Source organism: Mus musculus, chromosome X, assembly GCF_000001635.26.
Source record: "Mus musculus strain C57BL/6J chromosome X, GRCm38.p6 C57BL/6J".
Classification (NCBI taxonomy): Eukaryota; Metazoa; Chordata; class Mammalia; order Rodentia; family Muridae; genus Mus; species Mus musculus.
The window spans coordinates 21,126,757-21,148,011 of NC_000086.7; the positions used below are offsets into that span (position 1 = coordinate 21,126,757).

Consider the following 21,255-nt stretch of genomic DNA (forward strand, 5'->3'; position numbering starts at 1 on the left):
TCCCTGACACTATTAATGATACTCTGTTATACTTGCATATAAGAGCCTAGCATAACTGCTCTGAAAGTCTCCATCCAGCAGCCAATGTAAAGAGATGCAGAGATCCACAGTCAAACATTAGATGGAGCTCAGGGAGTCTTATGGAAGAGCTGGGAGAAAGATTGAGGAACACAAAGAGGAGAGGGTGTCCACAGGAAGATCAACAGAATCAATTAACCCGGACCCTAGGGGACTCCAAGACACTGAAACACCAAAGAGCAAGCATGAGCTGGATTACACAGCACCCCGAGACATGTAGCAGATGTGCAGCTTAGTCTTCATGTGAGTGTCCCAACAACTGGAGCAGGGGCTGTTTGTGAATCTGTTGCCTGCATGTGGATCCTGTTTCCCTAACTGGGCTGCTATGTCTAGCCTCAGTGGGAGAGGATGTACCGAGTCATGCAGTGGCTTGTTGTGCTAGGAGGGGAGGGACTTCCTCACCTCAGAGGAGAAGGGAATGGGGTAATGGGGAGAGGATCTGCTTGAGGCAGTAATGGAGAAGAGAGCCTCATATTGGGATGTAAAGTTAAAGAATAAAATAAAATAAATCTCTCTCTCTCTGTGTGTATACAATCACAGAACAGTATACCTGAGTGTCTGTGTATATTGTTGTATGTTGTATTGTTTGTGTGTGCATGTGGTGCATGTGGTGTCCTTCAAAGCTTAGAAGAGGAAACTGATCACCTGGAACTGGAGTTACAGAAAGTTGTGACCTGACACCTGGGTGTTGGGGAATGCACTGTGGTGCTCTGCAAGCACAGTAAGCACTCTTAACAGCTGAACCATCTCTCCAGCTTCTGTGGTGATTTATTGCGGCAACCAGGAAAACAGAGGGTGACTGTATGGGAGCTGTGCTAATTATATCAGACTCTGTTGTTTTAAGGTGTATTCATAACTTTAACCAGTTGAAGGAGAATAGAAAACAAATTAAAAGCACACTGTGGTTTCAATTTAACTGGTGAGTGAATCACAGCTCTCGCAGACCGCTGATTGTTTGAGCTTTAGTTGGTTGCTCAGAGCCTCAGTCTTAGTAGCCCCAATGAATGGAAACAAACCTTCAGAAAAGAGAAAGTGGTAGAAATTCAATGAGAATGTATAGGGAAAAGGGCTTTGTGATGGTCACCCAGAAGAATCTCATGTGCTCTTCCTGCCCCCAAGATCTCTCTCTCTCTCTCTCTCTCTCTCTCTCTCTCTCTCATGTTTCTCTCTCTCTCATCCTGTCACAGCTGTGTGTGGAAAAGCCAAGCGGCACTGAGTCTAGTTTGTGACAGCTATTACAGAAGTAAGGGAGATTTCTTAAATTAGAAAAAGACATGTAAAGCCAGTGAGGGTCACATGGATACTCATTAATATTATTGTCATAGAAGTAGTTATCAAAGACACACTTGGTTCCAGTTCTTGGGCCTTTGAAACAAGGAGATATATGAAAGTCTTTTCAAGTTTGACAGTTTATTTTTAATAAACTGAAAATTTGTAGCTTCTTAGAGTGATCCCCAAATGGACCACTCATAGAAGTAAGAGACTGAGGAGTGTTTGAGAATGGGAGCTACAGCATACAGTTTATTTATTTAGATGAATGATTGCTTAGGAGGGCATTGATTGATGATGCCTGGACATGAGGAACAACAATATGTCAATAGGTCAGCAGATCCTGGAAATAGGCAGTGCCAGGAAGAGCAAAGATACTCCTTTAGATGGGAAAATTCAGGGACCACACCCACTTTATGAAGTATTTCCTGTAAGTATAGAAGAATATCATTAGTAGTAAACTTTTGGTTATTCTACTTATTTTTATTTCATATTTTATCCCCCTTCCAAGTTTCCCCTCCACAAACCCCCTATCCTCTACCCCCGCACCCTGCCTCTATGAGGGTGCTCCCCCACCTGCCCACCCACTTCTGCCTCAGCTCCATATCATCCCCCTACCCTGGGTAATTGAGCCTCCACAGGACCAAAGGGCTCCCCTTCCAGTGATGCCAGATAAAACAATCCTCTGCCTCATGGTTCCTGCCATGTGTACTCTTTGGCTGGTGGTTTAGTCCCTGGGGGCTTTGGGGGGGTCTATTTTGTTGATATTGTTGTTTATCCTATGGGGTTGCAAACCAGCTCCTTCAGTCCTTGCCCGAACTTCTCCATTGGTGTTCCAGAGCTCAGTCCTATGTTTGGCTGCGTGCATCCACATATGTATTGGTCAGGCTCTGGCAGAGCCTCTCAGGAGACAGCTATACCAGGATCCTGCCAGAAAGCACTTCTTGGCATCAGCAATAGTGTCTGGGTTTGGTATCTACAGATGGGATGAATCCCTAGGTGGGACAGTCCCTGGATGGCCTTTCCTTCAGTCTGTGCTCCACTCTTTGTCCTTGCATTTCCTTCTGACAGGAGGAATAATGGATTAATATTTTTGAGGTGGGTGGTTGGCCCCATCCCTCAACTGGGTGCCATGCCTATCCACTGGGTATGGTCTCCACAAGTTTTAATGCCCCTTTGTTGGGGATTTTGGCTAATGTCTTCCCAGTTGAGTGTTGGGAGCTTCTTGGATCCCTGGCATTTGGGACTTTCTAGTGGCTACCCCCAGTTCCCCCCCCATTGCTATACACCTCCTTACAAATTACTGACCCTCTGTACTTCTTCCCCATCTCCTCCCATATCTGAACCAGCCCATCTTTTCCCCTCCCCTCCTTGCTTCCTCCCAGATCTCCCTCTCTCCCTCTACTTTCCAAGATTATTTTCTTCCCCATTTGGGGTAATTTTGTCAGTACATTTTTTCCTTTTTTCTTTGAGACCACTATTATTAGGTTTTACTGTAGGTTCCTGGACTATGTAGTCTCAGGTTCTTAGTCACTGAATTAGTGTCAGATGTGGTTTCCATCTCCTGGAGTGGACCTTAAGTCAGACCAGCTATTAGTTGGTTACTCCCACAAGTATTGTGCTGCCATTGTTCTAGCTTACCTTGCAGGCCATACACTACTGTAGATAAAGGGCTTTTGGATGTTTTGGTGTTTACATTTCTCTGTTGATAGTTGTCAGAGTAGCTTCCTGTACAAAAGATTCTAGAACATGGATGAAGGCTCGAATGTAGTGACCAGCTTGATATCTCCATGTTCAATGAGTTGTACAGGTGTTGTCTTCAGCTCAGAGCCTTGCTGTCAGTTTGTAGAGGACAAGCTATAGTCTTAGAAAGAGCCTAGGTCATTTGGAGATTCCTTGAGGCCCCTTTGACCTCAATGATATGTAACCCAAACCCATTCTTTAGAGATTTCATTTAGATTGCCTTCACATCTATGTCTATGCATATCTTAGGAGGTTTCTACTATGTTAAGTTTACATATTACCCCTCAAGTGTCCCTTAATTTTGACTGCCTCTTATTTTCCCCCAATACTACCTCTCACCCACCAATCTCCACGTAATTCCAGATCCCCACCATCTATCCCTAAACATGTAAACGATAACATAAAGACAGTGGGGGCTGTGGAGACTCACCAATAAGAGGAGAAATGGGCATCAAAGAATAGGCAATGGTAATGAGACAGTAGCAACATAAAATATCAATGTGTATGAATATTACCAAATGAATCCCATGAATTTATGTGTTAACAAGAGGTTAAAAAGAAATGTTAAGAGACTCTGCAGCCAGCCCCACAACACCTGGAGGCAGCTCCACTCCCAGGTGCTCTAACAAGCCCAGGATCATAGGATCAGAGGTGAGGAGGACACAACATCTGTCCCAACACCAGGATAACTGGGACCAGTGTGACCCAGGAATGCAGGAACTCCGACAGACCAGTGGCTTGTGTTCCTTCTGGTCTGTCTGGGCAGGTGCCCCGAGAAGACCTTGGGCTCAAACTCTGCAGCCAGCCCCATAATACCCAGAGGCAGCTCCACTCCCAGGTGGTCTAACACACCCAGGATCATAGGATCCCAGGATCATAGGACCTTGGTCACACCAGGATCTCAGGGTCCAGGAGGCAGTTTGATTCTCAGGAACTTGGATACACTCAGGATCTCAGGATCACAGGATTACAGGATCTCAGGATTACAGAGACAGCTTGACTCTGAGAAGTTCTTACACAACCACGATCACAGGAAGCACAGGCTCTAGTCAGACACAGCCAGGGCAGGAAGCACTAGAGATAAACAGATGGCGGGAGACAAGCATAAGAGCAGAAGCAACAGAAACCAAGGTTACTTGGCATAAGCAGAACCCAATTCACCCACCAGAGCAAGTTCTGGATACCCCAACTCACTGGCAAAGCAAGATTCAGATCTAAAAATCACTTCTCATGATGATGATAGAGGACTTTAAGAAGAACATAAATAACTTCCTTAAAGAAATATAGGAGAACACAGGTAAACAGCTAGAAGCCCTTAAAGAGGAAACACAAAAATCCCTTAAAGAATTACAGGAAAACAAGCAAATAGGTGAAGAAAAGGAACAAAACCATCCAAGATCTAAAAACGGAACTAGAAACAATAAAGAAATCACAAAGGGAGACAACCCTGTAATTAGAAAATCTAGGAAAGTGATCAGGAGACATAGAATCAAGCATCACCAACAGAATGCAAGAGATAGAAGAGAGAATCTCAGGGTCAAAAGATTCCACAGAAAACATTGATACAACAGTGAAAGAAAATGCAAAAAAGCAAAAAGCTCCTAACCCAAAACATCCAGGAAATCCAGGATGCAATGAGAAGACCAAACCTAAGGATAATAGGTATAGAAGAGAGTGAAGATTCCCAACTTAAAGGGCCAGTAAATATCTTCAATAAAATTATAGAAGAAAACTTCCCAAATCTAAAGAAAGAGATGCCTATGAACATACAAGAAGCCTACAGAACTCCAAATATACTGGACCAGAAAAGAAATTCCTCCTGTCACATAATAATCAGAACACCAAATGCACTAAATAAGCATAGAATATTAAAAGCAGAAAGGGAAAAAGGTCAAGTAACATATAAAGGCAGACCTATCAGAATTACACCAGACTTCTCACAAGAGACTATGAAAGCTAGAGAATCCTAGGCAGATGTCATACAGACCCTAAGAGAACAGAAATGCCAGCCCAGGCTACTATACCCAGCAAAACTTTCAATCACCATAGATGGAGAAAACAAGATATTCCATGACAAAACCAATTTTACACAATATCTTTCCACAAAACCAGCCCTACAAAGGATAATAGATGGAAAAAATCAACACAAGGAGTGAATTTACACCCTAGAAGTAGCAAGAAAGCAATCTTTCAACAAACTTGCACAAATGTAATTCCACCTCTAACAACAAAAGTAACAGGAAGTAACAATCACTTTTCCTTAATATCTCTTAATATGAAAATTAATATTACCAACATATCTTAATCAATTAAAATTCAAAAATGTGAGGAATTAGAAATTTGTTGGCTGTCATCCAGTGGTCTCTCTAATTTGGTAATAGAAGAAATAGGTCTAATATTGTACAATCCATATACACTTTCTGCTTGTTTATACATGACAGTGTCTTGCTGTGTACCTCATAATGGTCTTGAAATCATGCTTCTCCTATCTCAGACTCGTAGGATTGTTTATTTGATGTTTTTAAACTATACTATGGTTTTCAGAACAGATTACTTATCTCAAAATTATTTACACAGCCATAATAACATAGAAATATAGACAATTAATTTGGGAGGAGGCTTGTAAGAGAATAGCAAAGAGTGAGACTGACTGCTTTGCTTGATATTTATAATTACTGTATCAATTTTGAAGAAGAGGACTTTATAAGTTACTCTTATTCTGAGATGAATGCTTTTCAAAATCATCACAGCCAAGGAACCAGAATCTTACCCTCACCTAATGTCTGTGCCACCTTCCAAGACAAACCATTGTTCATTGAAACAGTTGATGAATGACTTCATGGATAGATCATTCTAATACACACATTATTTCTTAAATGAATGTAACCTGTTCCCTGAAGGCTGAGAATGATGACAATGACTCAAATCAAATAGCTTTGACCATAACAGGAAATCTGTATCCAAAAATTGTGCCTACAATTCATTCCTTGGTGCAGCAGGAATGTCAACTCTTAGCATATCTACTGTGGAGGTAAAATCCTTTGGTGAAGTGAGGGACATTCAAGTACAGCATTTTTACAATGAACTCCAGTGTCCAAAAACTGTTCTTATTTTGTGTTTGTACCACAGTAAGACCCAAGATTTTAAGCTCTACTATAAACAAAACAAACAAACAAACAAACAAAAGGCTTTATCTATTTATGTTCATTAAAATAATCAATAGTGATATATTATTTTAAAATACCATACAGTTACTATATTTGGAATTATTTAAAATTTATATTAATAAAAACATGTATTTTCAGTATTGCTGTAGACAAATATCTACATAAGACTGTTCAATTTATTGTTGTTTATATCAAACAACTTACAATATTCATTTTTATTGTTACAGTACTTCATCAATTTTAAAGAATATGATAAAAAATGAAAGGTATTGCAGGTTTTGAAGGGGGGCCCTTTCCAGGAGGATTTGGGGTACAAAAGGGAAACAAAAATGAGATGTAAGTCTATTTACTCAAAATAGGTTTTTAAATATTTACAGATTCAGATAAATTACAATTATGTATCTTTTCTCATCGTAATGCAATAAAACTTAAAAATAAATAAAAATACAGGTACTCATACACACACACACACACACACACACACACACCACTATGCCTGAAGATAAATGTAAAAATCTTCAACAAAGTACTTACAAATACAAGAATGTATTTAAAAGTTCACTAACCACAATCAAGTAGGCTTTATCCTGGAGATGTAGGGATCATCTCAACTTATATAAGTCAATAATGTAATAAAGCACATAAATGGGCTTATGACAATAATCACATTAATGTTTCAACAAATTAAGAAAGACTTTGACAAAATCCAGCATGCCTTCACGATAAAACTGCTAGAGAGACTAGAATTGGAGGGAATATACGTCAACAAACTAAAGCCTATTTATGACAGAGATGTCAAAAACATATACTGAAGAAAACAGCCTTCAAATGTTACTGTAGTTTATGAATCCGCTCTAGACACTCTGGCAGTGGCAGTGCAAATTCCTCACTACTGCCCCAGTGTTGTGTATTCTTGAATGAAAGACACACACACAGTCATATATTTAAAAAGCCCTAAGAAGCTCAATAGCAGGCTGCTGCTGCCAAACCTCCACTTGGCTAGTACACTATGCCCTCCAATATTCCTAAATATTACTTACTATAAAACCTGGCAACCCTCCTGGGCCACATTCCCCAACTCTTACATGTTGGCTGTCTCTCTGTCCTGAACATCTCAGGCCTGATCTTTCTGATCCCTTGGCATATCAGTTCTGCCTTTCTCTCTCTCACTCTCTCCTGTGTTTCTTCCCCTGGAATCATAAAGGTCCCACCTCTGTCTCTCTGCCCAACTGTTGGCCGCCAGCAACTTCATTTACGAATCAAAGTCAATTGGGGGCAAGGACCCTCAGTGTCCTACATGCGGACATGTGAATTCCTGTGTAATTTTAGGAACCCATTAACTTAATACAACCAAAATAACAAATACACGATATTGAACAAATGGTTCTGAAAAAACTGGATGTTCACATTAGAAGACTAGAGTTTGAGTTGTATCTATCACCTTGCATGAAAACTAACTATAAATGGATCAAAGACCTAAACATGAAATGATTTGTATATAATAGGACTACTGATTGTTTTGTTTTGTGGGGGGGTTTTAACCCTCTATTCATTATTTCTTCCTGTCTGCTCCTCTTCAGTGTGAGTAATATTTTTCATTTTATAGGTTTTAGGTGTGCTGTTTCTCCAGTTATTTTAATGCAGGCACTTAGTGTCCCTTAAGTTTTGGTATGCTGTATATTCATTTCACAGAATTCTAGACAGTCTTGATTTTTTTATTTTTGTCTTTACCCATTTTTCATTCTGTCAAGAGTTGATCAGTTTCCATGAGTTTGTAAGATTTCTTTTTTTTTAATGTTATAAATTTTTATTAGGTATTTATTTCATTTACATTTCCAATGTTATCCCAAAAGTCCCCCACCCACTCCCCTACCCACCCACTCCCACTTCTTGGCCCTGGAGTTCCCCTGTACTGAGGCATATAAAGTTTGCAAGTCCAATGGACCTCTCTTTCCACTGATGGCCGACTAGGCCATCTTCTGATACATATGCAGCTAGAGACATGAGCTCCAGTGGGGTACTGGTTAGTTCATATTGTTGTTACACCTATAGGGTTGCAGATCCCCCCAGCTCCTTGGGTACTTTCTCTAGCTCCTCCATTGAGGGCCCTGTGATCCATCCAATAGCTAACTGTGAGCATCCACTTCTGTGTTTGCTAGGCCCCGGTATAGTCTCACAAGAGACAGCTATATCTGGGTCCTTTCAGCAAAATCTTGCTAGTGTATGCAATGGTGTCTGTTGTTGCTGATACCCATTAAATCCATGGTGGTCTGATAGGATGCAGAAATTCTTGCAATTTTCTTGCATATGTTAAGAGAAAGTTCCATGAGGTGCAGAAAACAACTATATTCTTTTATGGTTTGAGTGTAATGTTCTTCAAATATCTCTTTTGTCCGTTTGGTTTATAACTTGTTAGGTCATTGTTTAGTTTTTATCTTGGTGATCTGTCCATGGGTGAAAGTGGAGTTTTGACATCTCCCACTGTTTCAGTAAAATCTCCAGCCCCAATAAGCCTGTGCAAAAACACACAACTCAGTTATAATATTAATAAGCTTCATGTCTAGATTTGGCAGATTTACCAGTACACTACTCTATTCCTCAGCTATGAGATTGTTTGTTATCTGCAGCTTCTCTGGGCCATGTGCTTCTGCTCCATCTTCCTTCCACCACCTCCTCCTCCTCCTCTATCTTCCTTCTCTCTCTTCCCCTACTCTCTACAACTTCCAGCCCCACCTTTCCCTTCCATTGCCCAACCACAGGCTCTAGCCATTATTTCACCAGTTAAAATGGGAGAAGTTTCACATGAAATCACCTGAGTACATGATCCAATTCCTCCTTGGGGCAGCCCCTCCTGAGGAAGCAGAATTAATATCAGATTACAAATAGCACCAGGACAACCCACAATTAAAACACTCTTTTCTTTCAGATATAAATTGAGCACATCTATTACAATTATGCAATTGATAAAGTATAAGATACACTTAACACACAGTCCATATTTGTCAATTTAGATAAAATACTCTACATCTATCCTAGTTTAAAAAGCTTACAATTTTATACCTAAATTGTGTCCTGGTTTTAGTTTGTATTACCATCTGAAAAACATCCTCTCAAATCTATATCATCTTTCTCAATGCTAAACAGCTTGAGTTGACTATGAGACTAAAACCAGTCTCCAGCCCTGACAGAAATCTGCGAATGACTTAAATATTACCTGAAGATATAGGAATCACAAAACATAGCTTCCAAATCTTAACCGATTTTAAGAGATGGCTGACTATCTGGACAGTCCCTCAATTCTCAAAACGTTGGAGCATCAGTCCTCAGCCTTCTGGCACAGGCTCCTCTGACAGACCTTTGTGAAGCAGAATTATTCTAGACTGCCTACCCTGTATTGCTAGAACTATCAGTCAACTATTCTGCATAGTGTGTCATTTTCCTGGACAGTATTTTCGTCTGGAGATGAATTAAGGCAATTCTTGCCCAGTGGCTATCTTGCCACAACTGGAACAACTCCACTGATGCCCGAGAAGGGGGTGCTGTCAGGAGCAGACATGTCTCTATTAAAATGATCTTTAATACTGAAATGGCCTCAAATGTATTCTGATGCTTTTGAATACTATCTATTGATGCAAAGTGCATCTGAATTTTAGTTATTTCTATTTGAGTAAATTAAAAACACTCTATTATAATTAAATCATACTCTAATACAACCATGAGTTTACTATCTGGCCCTGTAATTTTTGTTACTTAATAATCCTAAATAGTTTGTAATGGCAGTTATTAGAAGGACTGGGTTAAGCCTTGTATTCTTAGATACATATTCATAGGTACAATGCCTATCAAAGAGTAACAATATTAATTTCAAATTTTGTATCAATATAAGAAATTCACACCAATGAAAACCCTAATTCTGCATCAATCTATAAATTCCATACCAATGCAAAGTTATTAGCTTAAATTATAAAGATTTATACCAATGTATGATATAGCTATACAATGTTTTGTTTAAGTAAATTTGATAACCTATCTATATTTGTCTATTCCTCTTATTTCTATGGTATTACTATATCTCCCTTTACTCTTCCCCCCTTTCCTTTACTTAAGAAGAAAGGATAGAGAAGAGGACAGGAAATTCTTGAGTCTAAACTCTTTACTTTCCTCTCTGTCCAAAAATACATTTATGAATTATCCCTCAAAATGACAACATATCAATAATTCATAAAATATCCAGAACTACCAACCCTAACCTAAGGGATTAGGATGACAATCTTCTTTTGCCTGATTCTAGCTGAATTGGGGCAAAGAATTCCCTTCTGGGGGCGCAAAGGGAAACAGGAAAATTGGTTTTGTCAAAGGAGGGCTAGCTGGCATAATTTGCCATCCAGAAAGCTCATGGCTTAGCTTGACTTTGATTGTCTGAAAGATTGAATAGGTGAGTTAGCTGTTGTGGAAAAGTTCTGGAAGCAAGTCTTTAGAAGCAGCAGCTTTGATGTAGTTGAGGAAGAATCAAACAAAGAGCTGAAATGGAAGGTCTCAGAATCTCAACACCTCAGAGTGTGAATCATGGCTGTCTTTCTCTTCTTTCATTTTGCAATATACAAAACGTACAAGCAATTCATATGAAGTACATGTCATTCATATGGAATGTACAGGGTGCACAGATTGGTTAATGAAGATCAAAAAAGAAAGACAACTGCTTTTCTTCAGAGCTTAGTATGATCACATAATCAAACTACAATATAAATTTCCATTCATTCCATCTTAAATGATGGTATATAATAACAAGTCATGACAATTTTGTACCCAATAAGTGTTATTGACTGTGTATAGACATTTAAGTCTCAGCCAGTTCTAGAGCTGTCTATATGTACAGAGACATATACATCACCACATATACATCACCTATCTTGTTGATCATGTTAGCCTCCTTTTTCTTGTCTGTAGCCGAGGAGGTCTCGCTTTGTCATGTCTTATTTTTATCAACTTGAAAGGAACCCAAAGAAAGTATCTGTTCCTTGTTCCAAACAGCAATTAAATTGGTTATTGAAGAATATTGATATTTGGCCTATTGCATAACAAACATTTTAGATAAAATTGATAATCATTATCCTAAAGATAAGTTGTTAAAGGTTGCTTCTATGCATACTTTTGTATTTTTTGAAAATTTATGCATGCATGCATCCCATTTTCTGTATTTAAAAACAGCCCTTCTATGGGAGAAAACTATATATGATTGGATCATATGTTTACTCTTTTGAGTCTCCTCCTGCTTCAGCACAGATAATTAAATTGTGTGCTGTAGCCAGTGTTTTAAAATGTTGAATAATCAAGCTTTAATTTGTATATTAATAGTATATATATATATATGTACATATATATATATAATCAGAGCTTACAATTGCTTAAAAGTGTTCGTCTCTTAGATACTATGAATTCTCAAATTTGCAATTGTTTATGCATATACAACTCATAAGAAAAAATGCTGTTCTTTTAAAAAGACTGTCTTTGGACATTTAAAAACTCTTTTTAGATTGCCTGGACAAGACCTCTTAAGGCAATGCCATGCTAGATTTATATCTCAGGCAGATTACAGGCCTTACACAAGAATAATTGGCCATATAATCTCATTTTTTACATCATCAAAATAGTAACAGCTTGAGATAATATTTTGGTATTTTTAGAGAATGTACATGTCAAATTGTAAAAATTTGTTCTCAGTGTCCTCATTTTCTTCCTGTTTCCACATAATAGTGTTAATTCTTGAAGACTTATACTTAATCAATTATTGCAAATGGATACTCTTATTTCTGATAAAAAAAATAAAATATGCACATGTGACTATTGATACCTTTTCAGGCTTTCTAGTTGCAACTGCTCTACAAGAGAAGCAACTAAAAGTATAATTAGTCATTGCCTATGTTAATTTTTTATGCTCGGTGTTCCAAATCAGATTAAAATAGATATTGGAACTGGCTATTACAGTCAAGTATTTGAGAAGTTTTGTCAACAATTTAATGTTCCCCATGTTACTGAGATTTTTTTTTTTATAATTCTCAAGGACAAGGTATTGTGGAACTTTAAAACAAAGTTCTTCTTAAAAACAAAGAAGGGAAGGAAATATATCCCTGTGTACATTATTTAAATCACATTTTTATTTTTAAAATTTTAAAATTTGGATGTCAAAGAACTTATTAAATGCCTTATAGTATCTTAAAACTAGGCATACTCATGCCTAGGTGAGATGAAAAGGATCCACTTATTGGCATATGGCATGATCCTAAACAGGTACTTAATATGGGGAAGAGGGCATGCTTGTGCTTTCTCCACAGAATGCTGCAGGAACATGACAGCTGCCAGAATGATTCATGTGACAGGCTGACCTGTGAGTTTGCTGAGTGCCCCTGACTGTGGTGATAAAAAAGCTGTATTGGGTATATGTTCTTGACCCACCTTTGCTTGTCTTTGTCCCTGATTAGACAAGCTAATCTGCCTTGCTTCAAGCTTTTTAACCTTATGGGACAGAGAACATTAGAGACTGTGAAAACTGACTTAGAAAAATTATTCAAAAGAAGGACTTATAATGACTCTTGTTTTTCCTTTAATGTGACCAGTTATTCTCAGTCAATCATGGACTGGTCTAGTAATAATTTCAATATTATAGATTCCTATTATGAAGAAAGCTAAAAATCTTTATTAGCTAGCAGAGTTAACTTGGACCATAGCCTATTTACATGAGAAGTAACAGCTTTTCTGTTGATTCCCAAAGCCACCTGCCCCCCCCCCCAGAGTTTGACCTTGATAGTTGCTAATTTGCAACTGAATAGAGTACCTGAACTTCCCTACAGACAGCCTTTATCCCATGGCTTTTCAACTATCTTGTATTTCAAGCAGGTCAGTTACTGCCATACAGACTCATCTTTGGCAAATGCAGGTGGCAGAAATTCATCGATATGAAGAGATGTATTGAGTACATAATGTGGCTTTGGTCTGATTGGGAAGAAAGTGTGCTATGAGGGCCAGTTATTCTTTTCCTTCCTCCCTCCCTCCCTCCCTCCCTCCCTTCCTTCCTTCCTTCCTTCCTTCCTTCCTTCCTGAACAACTGTGACTTTATTTCTTTATTTTCTGTTTTAATCTCACCTCCCTCCACCCCCGACTTTCCTTGTCTTTTGGTTTCCTTGGTTTATATATTAAGATGATTATAGTTAAAAAAACCTTGAGTATGTCAGTCCAGTTTCTAGTGTGGGTAGCAGATCAGGAATTGGCTGCATAGACACCCTTAAGAGGAAAAGTTCCGTCATGGAGTGAGCTGCATTTCAGGGACCTGAGTTGTAAGATGCTGCTCCTCAACACAGTGCCTTGACTTGTCAGTGTGGTAGAGTTGTGAAGGGGAAACAGATCGGGAACTTTTTATGGGCTAGCTACCCATACTCATTGTCAATGTAATATTTATGAAACATTAGTCTGCCAGATACTAGAGGTACCCATGTCTCAAGGACTGGAATTTAACATTGGAGGCAGAAAAAAATTGGTATCATTTATGAGGTGTTACTAAACATGCCAGTATGATTTTCTGATCATCACACACCTGGGTGGGGGGTTGCATCAGGCTTATTGCTCTTTGTAGATAGCAGCCTTTGTCCTTATACAAATGGCTCATGGTAAAGTCTGAACTGGGGTAGGGAATGGCCCAATGTTGTGTGAATACTGAGGGGCCATATACATTTTTTCTTTTTCTTTTGCATCTGATTTACCCCCACATCCCAGCCTAACAATGGTATGTAGTCACAACTGTGGAAAGGAATTGACAAGAAGAACGGATTGCAGTGGGAGAGACAGCCAGGGCCTGAGTGGAGATAGACTGGCATAGTTGAAGGGCCTCATGCACCTAAATGCATGGGGAGATGACAGCGAGATCTCCTTAACTTTTACTTAACTTTTTAGTGTAGTTCTGAATTTATAGTTTAGAAAGGTTATATGAAGAATCTCTGTGCCACATACACCCAGTTTCCCTTCATAAGGAAGCACTGGGCTCAGTCTTTGTTTTCTTAGGATCTTGTTGGTGATGACATTTCCATAGACCTTGTTTCTTTTAGATGACACTGCTGTTTGAGGCATACTGATGAGAATTTCACAGAGTGTTTGGGGTTGTTGCCCTGTCCCATCATTACTAGATTGAGGTTATAGCTTTGAGGAAAGAAGCCACAGAGGAAAAGTGTCACTCTTTTTCCTTAAAGGAGATGTAATGTAGAAGTACTGTGAATACATTGTATTTAGTGTGTGTGTATGTGTGTGTGTGTAGTGCCCAAGGTCAGAAAAGGACCTCAGATCCCCTTTAACTGGACTCTGTTTCAATGAATTTCTTCACATGCTTTCCCCAGCAAAACACAATACAACGCAACTGATTTTCCAAAGATCCTTTAAGTTTCCACTTCTGGGAGGAAACACTGGATCAAAGCAAAAATAAAACCCTGCATGGTGTGATAGCTAAGAAAAACTCCACTTTGTGTTCCCAATTCAGGAACCCATTCAAAATTCCTATAAGATAAGATGCCAGAATCCACCCCATAATCAGACACTGTTGCGCCCACCTAGGCCAGCAAGGAAGACACAACACGGTTGGATTCTTCTCAACAGCCTTTATTGCAGGAACGCCTCAATGCTGCTATGGGGACCCAAGGAACCCAGGGAGGTCTGCTTATTTACACCCCATCACAGGGAAAGGCTTCATGTCCTCCTGGGATTGGTCAGTCTGCCAGGATCTAATTTGCATGCACCCGCTCAGAAGGGGTTGGCGCCAGGTTCAGGCTTACACCTGCGCTGATGTTGTTTATGACAACGGCACACCGGAAACCACTCAGGCTTACACCTGTGCCATCTTAGAGTTGGCTTCCTACAAGCCACCAAACCCAGACACTATTGCACATGCCAGCAAGATTTTGCTGAAGGGACCCTGTTATGGCTGTCTCGTATGAGGCTATGCCAGTGCCTGGCAAATACAGAAATGGATGCTCACGGTCATCTATAAGATGGAATACAGGGCCCCCAATGGAGAAGCTAGAGAAAGCACCCAAGGAGCTGAAGGGGTCTGCAACCCTATAGGTAGAACAACAATATGAACTAACCAGTATCCCCAGAGTTTGTATCTCTAGCTGCATATGTAGCAGAAGATGGCCTAGTTGGCCATCACTGGGAAGAGAGGCCCCTTGGTATTCCAAACTTTATATGCCCCAATACAGGGGAATGCCAGGGCCAAGAAGCGGGAGTGGGTGGGTAGGGGAGCAGGGCTGAGGGAGGGTATAGCAAACTTTTGGGATAGCATTTGAAATGTATATAAAGAAAATATCTAATAAAAATGAAAAAAAAAAACTGCTAAGAGATTTATGTGTTTTCTCTTTTAACAGCTTCTACTTGTTTACCTGTGTTCTCCTGTATTTCTTTAAGGAAGTTATTTATATCCTTCTTAAAGTCCTCTATCATCTTTATGAGATGGGATTTTAGATCAGAATCTTGCTTTTCAGGTGTGTTGGGGGTATCCAGGGCTTGTGGCAGGAAGAACTGGGTTCTGATGTTGCCAAGTAGTATTGATTTATGTTGCTTATGTTCTTAGGCTGTCCTCTCCACATCTGGTTATCTTAGGTGTTAATTAGACTTGCTGCCTCTCACTGAAGCCTGTTCCTTCTGTGAACCTGTGATCCGGTGATCCTGGATGTACCAGAACTCTTGGGGTCAAGCTACATCTGGGTGTGGACTGATGGGGTAGGAAACAGAGCCCATGCTCTGCTTCTGGGCATAAGTGCAAACCAGAAGAAATGTGTGTCTCCTGGTGGGTGGAGTTCCAGCATCCTCTGGTCCTGGGGAGTCCCAGTTATGTCAGGTATTAGAACAGGCCTCACCTGTGATCCCGGATCTTTCAGAACTCCTGGGGGTCAGATGTGTCTGTGTGTGGGCCGAGTGGTTGGGAATCCACAGCACAGGCTTTGCTCTGAGATTCAGGCACAAACTGAAAGGGATTGGTGATTTTTTTAACTATTCATGGGAGAATATATTTTGTCTTTTTTATAAATTGAGGTCTTTTGCTCTGTGGAAATTTATTGTTAATTTCTCCCAAGAATTTAATGCAAGCTCTGTGCCACCTATCATTAACCATCCATTATTGTATAATTTGAGCCTTTGCATATGGAACTACAATCTCTGCTGGATCAAATCCTGTTAACTGATGAAGTCTTATTTTGCCTTTAATAATTAATTCGGAAACCTTTTACATTTAGGTTTTTAATTTCTAGTCTGTTTATGTGATTGAAAATTCACTCTAAAATATTATTTTCTCTTTGCAAAATTATTTCAGTAAGAGAATGGATGGAAGATAATATAACTAAAATGCAGCCAATACAGACCCAATTTGTCCACATTGACATCACATAATCTCTGTTCTACTTGGGCCAATTCCTGTTGGGCTTTGAAAATTTTTGTGGACAGTTTAAATTTGATCACCTTGCAGGGTTTGAATCAAAGACTTATGACTTATATCTAAAGTAGTTAATCCTATAGTAAGGCATAAACAATTAATATCGCCAAATAATCTTTAAAAATTATTAGGAGTTTTTAATTTATTGCTTCTAATCTGAACCTTTTCGAGGCTGAATTTTTTGTTGACTCACTTTAAATCCTAAGTAATTTATAGAATTTCCTTTTTCTATTTTTTCAGGTGCTCCCAGTAAGATAAAATGTTTTGTGTTTCATTAAACATTTTTCCTAAGGTATCTGTATAAAAATCAGCTAGTAAAATATCATCCATGTAATGGTAAATAATGGGCTGAGAAAATAGCTTATAAATTATTTCTAATGGTTGCCGCACAACATATTGATATAACATTGGACAAATTAACATTCTCTGAAGAAGAACATTCCAGTGATATCTCTTCACAGGTTTAGTATTATTATATGTGGGCACAGCAAAAGCAAAATTTTTCTGCAAGGGAATAGTAAAAAAAAATCTTTTGAAATAAATAACGATTATAGGCCAATCTCTGGGTAGTATAGAAGGTAATGGAATTCTAGGCTACAAAGAACCCATAGGCTTAATTACTTTACTTTTTAATTTAATTGTACTATTTTACTTATTCACTTTACTTTGCACTCACTACCCCCTCCCAGTCACTCCCTCCCACAATCCTTCCCCCATACCCCTTACCATTCTACTCTGAGCATGTGTATCCCCACATCCTGGCACTTCAATTCTCTGCTAAGATAGGATAGGCACTTCCTCTTCCACTGAGGCCAGACAAGACAGCCTAGTTAGAAGAACATACCCCACATATAGGGAACAACTTTTGGGACAGCCCCTGTTCCAGTTGTTTGGGATGCACATGAGGACCAAGCTCCATATCTGCTACATATGGGTGGGGAGGCGTAGAACCAGTTTGTGTATGTCCTTTAGTTGGCAGTTCAGACTCTGAGAGTCACAAGGGTTCAGATAAGTTGACTTTGTTGGTCTTCCTGTAAAGTTCCTATTCCATTTGGGGCCTGCAATCTTTCCTCCTGTTCTTGCACAAGAGTCTCCAAGCTCCATCCACTGTTTGGCTGCAAGTGTCTGTATCTGTCTGAATCAGCTGCTAGGTGAAGCCTCTCATAGGACAACATGCTCTTGTCTGAATAGATAGCAGATTATCATTAGTAATGTCAGGGATTGGTATTTGCCCATTGGATGGGTCTCAATTTGGGTTGGTTATTGGTTGGCTGTCCCCTCAGACATTGTTCCATCCCTCATACCCACATTTTTGTAGACAGGATAAATTTTGAGTTGAACACTTTCTGGGTGGGTTGGTGTCATCTTTATAGCACCACTGGGGTTCCTGCCTGGCTACAAGAGGTGGCCTCTTCAGGTTCCATACCCCCAGTGTTGTAAGTCACAGCTAAAACCACCCCCATTGTTTCTTGAATGCCTCTTTTATCCCAGGTCTCTGTCTTGTCCTGGAAATGCTTCCCCACCTCCTCACCCCAATCAGTTTCAAATTTCTATTCATTTTCATGGCCATCTAGCCATCTCTCCTGTCCTTTGCCATACCTGATCCAGAACTCCCTGTTCCCTCCTCATTTTCTTCCCTCTAAGTTCCCTCTCTCCATCTGCCTATTATGACTATTTTATTCCCACTTCTAAGTGAGATTCAAGCTTCCTCACTTGGGCCTTCCTTCTTGTTTAGCTTCTTTGAGTCAGTGAAGTGTAGCATGTTACCTGTACTTTATGACTAATATCCACTTATAAGTGAGTACATACTATATATGTCCTTTGGAGACTGGTTTACCTCACTTAGTATGATATTCTCCAGTTCCATCCATTTGCCTGCAAAATTCATGATGTTTTTGGCCCTTGTTGTTGTTGTTGTTTGTTTTTCCTGGACATTTTTTTTATTTACATTTCAAATATTTTTCCCCTTTCCAGGTCTCCCCTTCAGAAATCCCCAATCCAATCTTCCCTCCCCTTGCCTCTATGAGGGTGCTCCCCATCCATCCACTCCCATCCTCCTACCCTGGCATTCCCCTACACTGGGTCATTGAATACCTTCAGGCCCAAGGGCCTCTCCTCCCACTGATGTTCAACAAGGGCATCATCTGCCACATATGTGGCCAGCACCGTGTGTATTTTTTGGTTGGTGTTCCAGTCCCCAGGAGCTCCAGGGCATCTGTTCTGTTGATACTGTTGCTCCCTCCATGAGGCAGCAAACTCCCTCAGCTCCTTCAGTCCATTCTCTAACTCCTCCATTGGTGACTCTCGAGCTCAGCCCAATTGTTGGCTGCAAGCTTCCTCCTCTGTATTTGTCAGGTTCTGACAGAGCCTCTCAGGAGACAGACATATCAGGCTTCTATCAGCAAACACTTCCTGGCATCCACAATAACATCTGAGTTTGGTGGCTGTATATGAGGTGGATTCCCCAGGTAGGGCAGTCTCTGGATGGCCTTTCCTTCAGTCTCTGCTCCACACTTTGTCTCCATATTTCCTCCTGTGAATATTTTGTTCACCCTTCTAAGAAGCACTGAAGCATCCACATTTTGTTTTTCCTTCTTCTTAGACTTTGTATGGTCTGTGAATTGAATCTTGGGTATTCCGAACTTTTGGGTTAATATCCACTTATTGGTGAGTCTTGTGTGTGCCCAACTGGCCAGGAAGAACGACGCTGCAACAGGATCCTTCTGCACACGTTTATTCAGTCCTGTTTCTTCTTGTTTATATCTCCCTTGTTTATATCTCTCCTGTTTATATCTCCCTTGAACCCTGGGCCTCTCACTCTTTTATACTCTCAGTTCCCATCCACGCACAGCAGGCCACGCCACCTCACCAGGCACGCAGCTTCAGCTAATCAGGGCAGCAGGGGCATATCTCCACCAAAATGGATTCACCGGTATCCTGGTACACCTGCGCAGCTCTCAAGATGTTTGTGGCTTATATGAGGAAGTCAGGTGCAAGTCATACGACTTAGCTGCAGTCCCTGGCGCCTTTGGGATTGCCACCACACCCGCTCCTCACATCTCCCCCTTTTTTCTTTTTTGGCAGAGAGAATGTCTGTAGATAGCCCCCTGCAGCCATGCCCCTTACCCTTCCATGGGAGACAAACAGCATTGGTTTGATCCCTGTCTTAGGTTGGTGACATGCCCAGGGAGTCTTAGACTCGGCGCAGTCGGCTCTAGTGGTCTCCTAACGAAGAGTTGTTCCCGGCCGTGCCGTCCTCCGCTGTTGTCGCTGGGCTGCACCACCGCCAGGACACGCTGGCGAGCCCCTCGACGCCTCCAGCCCCGCGGCCTCCGTTCACCTCGACTTCCACACGCCCATCATGACGAAGACTGAGAAGAAATCCTTCCACCAGAGCCTGGCCGAGTGGAAGCTGTTCATCTACAACCCGAGCAGCGGAGAGTTTCTGGGGCGCACCTCCAAGAGCTGGGGTCTGATCTTGCTCTTCTACCTAGTTTTTTATGGGTTCTTGACTGCACTCTTCACATTCACAATGTGGGCCATGCTCCAGACTCTGAATGATGAAGTTCTGAAATATCGAGACCAGATTCCTAGTCCAGGACTTACGGTTTTTCCCAAACCACAGACTGCCTTGGAATATACATTCAGCATGTCTGAGCCACAGACTTACGAAAAGTTGGTTGAAGACCTGAAGAGTTTCCTAAAGCCATATTCTGTGGAAGAACAGAAGAACCTCACAAATTGTCCTGATGGAGCGCCTTTTATTCAGCGTGGTCCTGACTATAGGGCATGTCAGTTTCCAGTCTCCTTGCTTGAAGAATGTAGTGGTGTGACTGATGCTAATTTTGGCTATTTTGGCCTTGCATCCTTGTGAAAATGAACAGAATAATCGATTTAATCCCAGACGGATATCCACAAATATCGTGTTTGCCAAAGGAAGAAAACGCAACTATAGCAACTTATCCTGAACTTGGAGTTTTAGACTTAAAGTATTTTCCATATTATGGGAAAAAACAGCATGTTGGATATCGACAGCCCCTAGTTGCCGTACAGGTCAAATTTGACTCTGGTCTTAACAAGAAAGAAGTAACAATTAAGTGCCATATTGCTGGAACCAGGAACCTAAAAACAAAAATGAGCGTGACAAGTTCTTGGGACGAGTTAAAGTTCCCGGCTTTGGGACAAGTTAAGGTTCCTGGCTTTGGGACAAGTTAAGGTTCCTGGTTTTGGGACAAGTTAAGGTTCACGGTTTCGGGATAGATTAAGGAATTATGATAACCTCACTGTAATGATCAATAGATCCTCGCTGTGTAGTTATGCTTTTTTCTCCCATTGACCCTTTGTGGGTAGGTCTGATAGTTTTGGTCTTGTTTGTTTTGATATATGGACTCTGTTACTGTTTGAAACTGTGTGTAGAGGCAGTCAAGACAGGTCAGAAAATCCTTATAGAGCAACAAGAGAGTATGTCGGAAGAGGAGAAGGGCTTAAAAAGAAAAAGGAAAAAGAAAGGAGACACAGTGTTACCAGGTG

The 21,255-nt window shown here is 40.4% G+C and overlaps 1 pseudogene; it reads left to right on the forward strand.

Moving 5' to 3' along the window:
* Positions 19,926–20,888, forward strand: Gm1848 (predicted gene 1848; annotated as a pseudogene).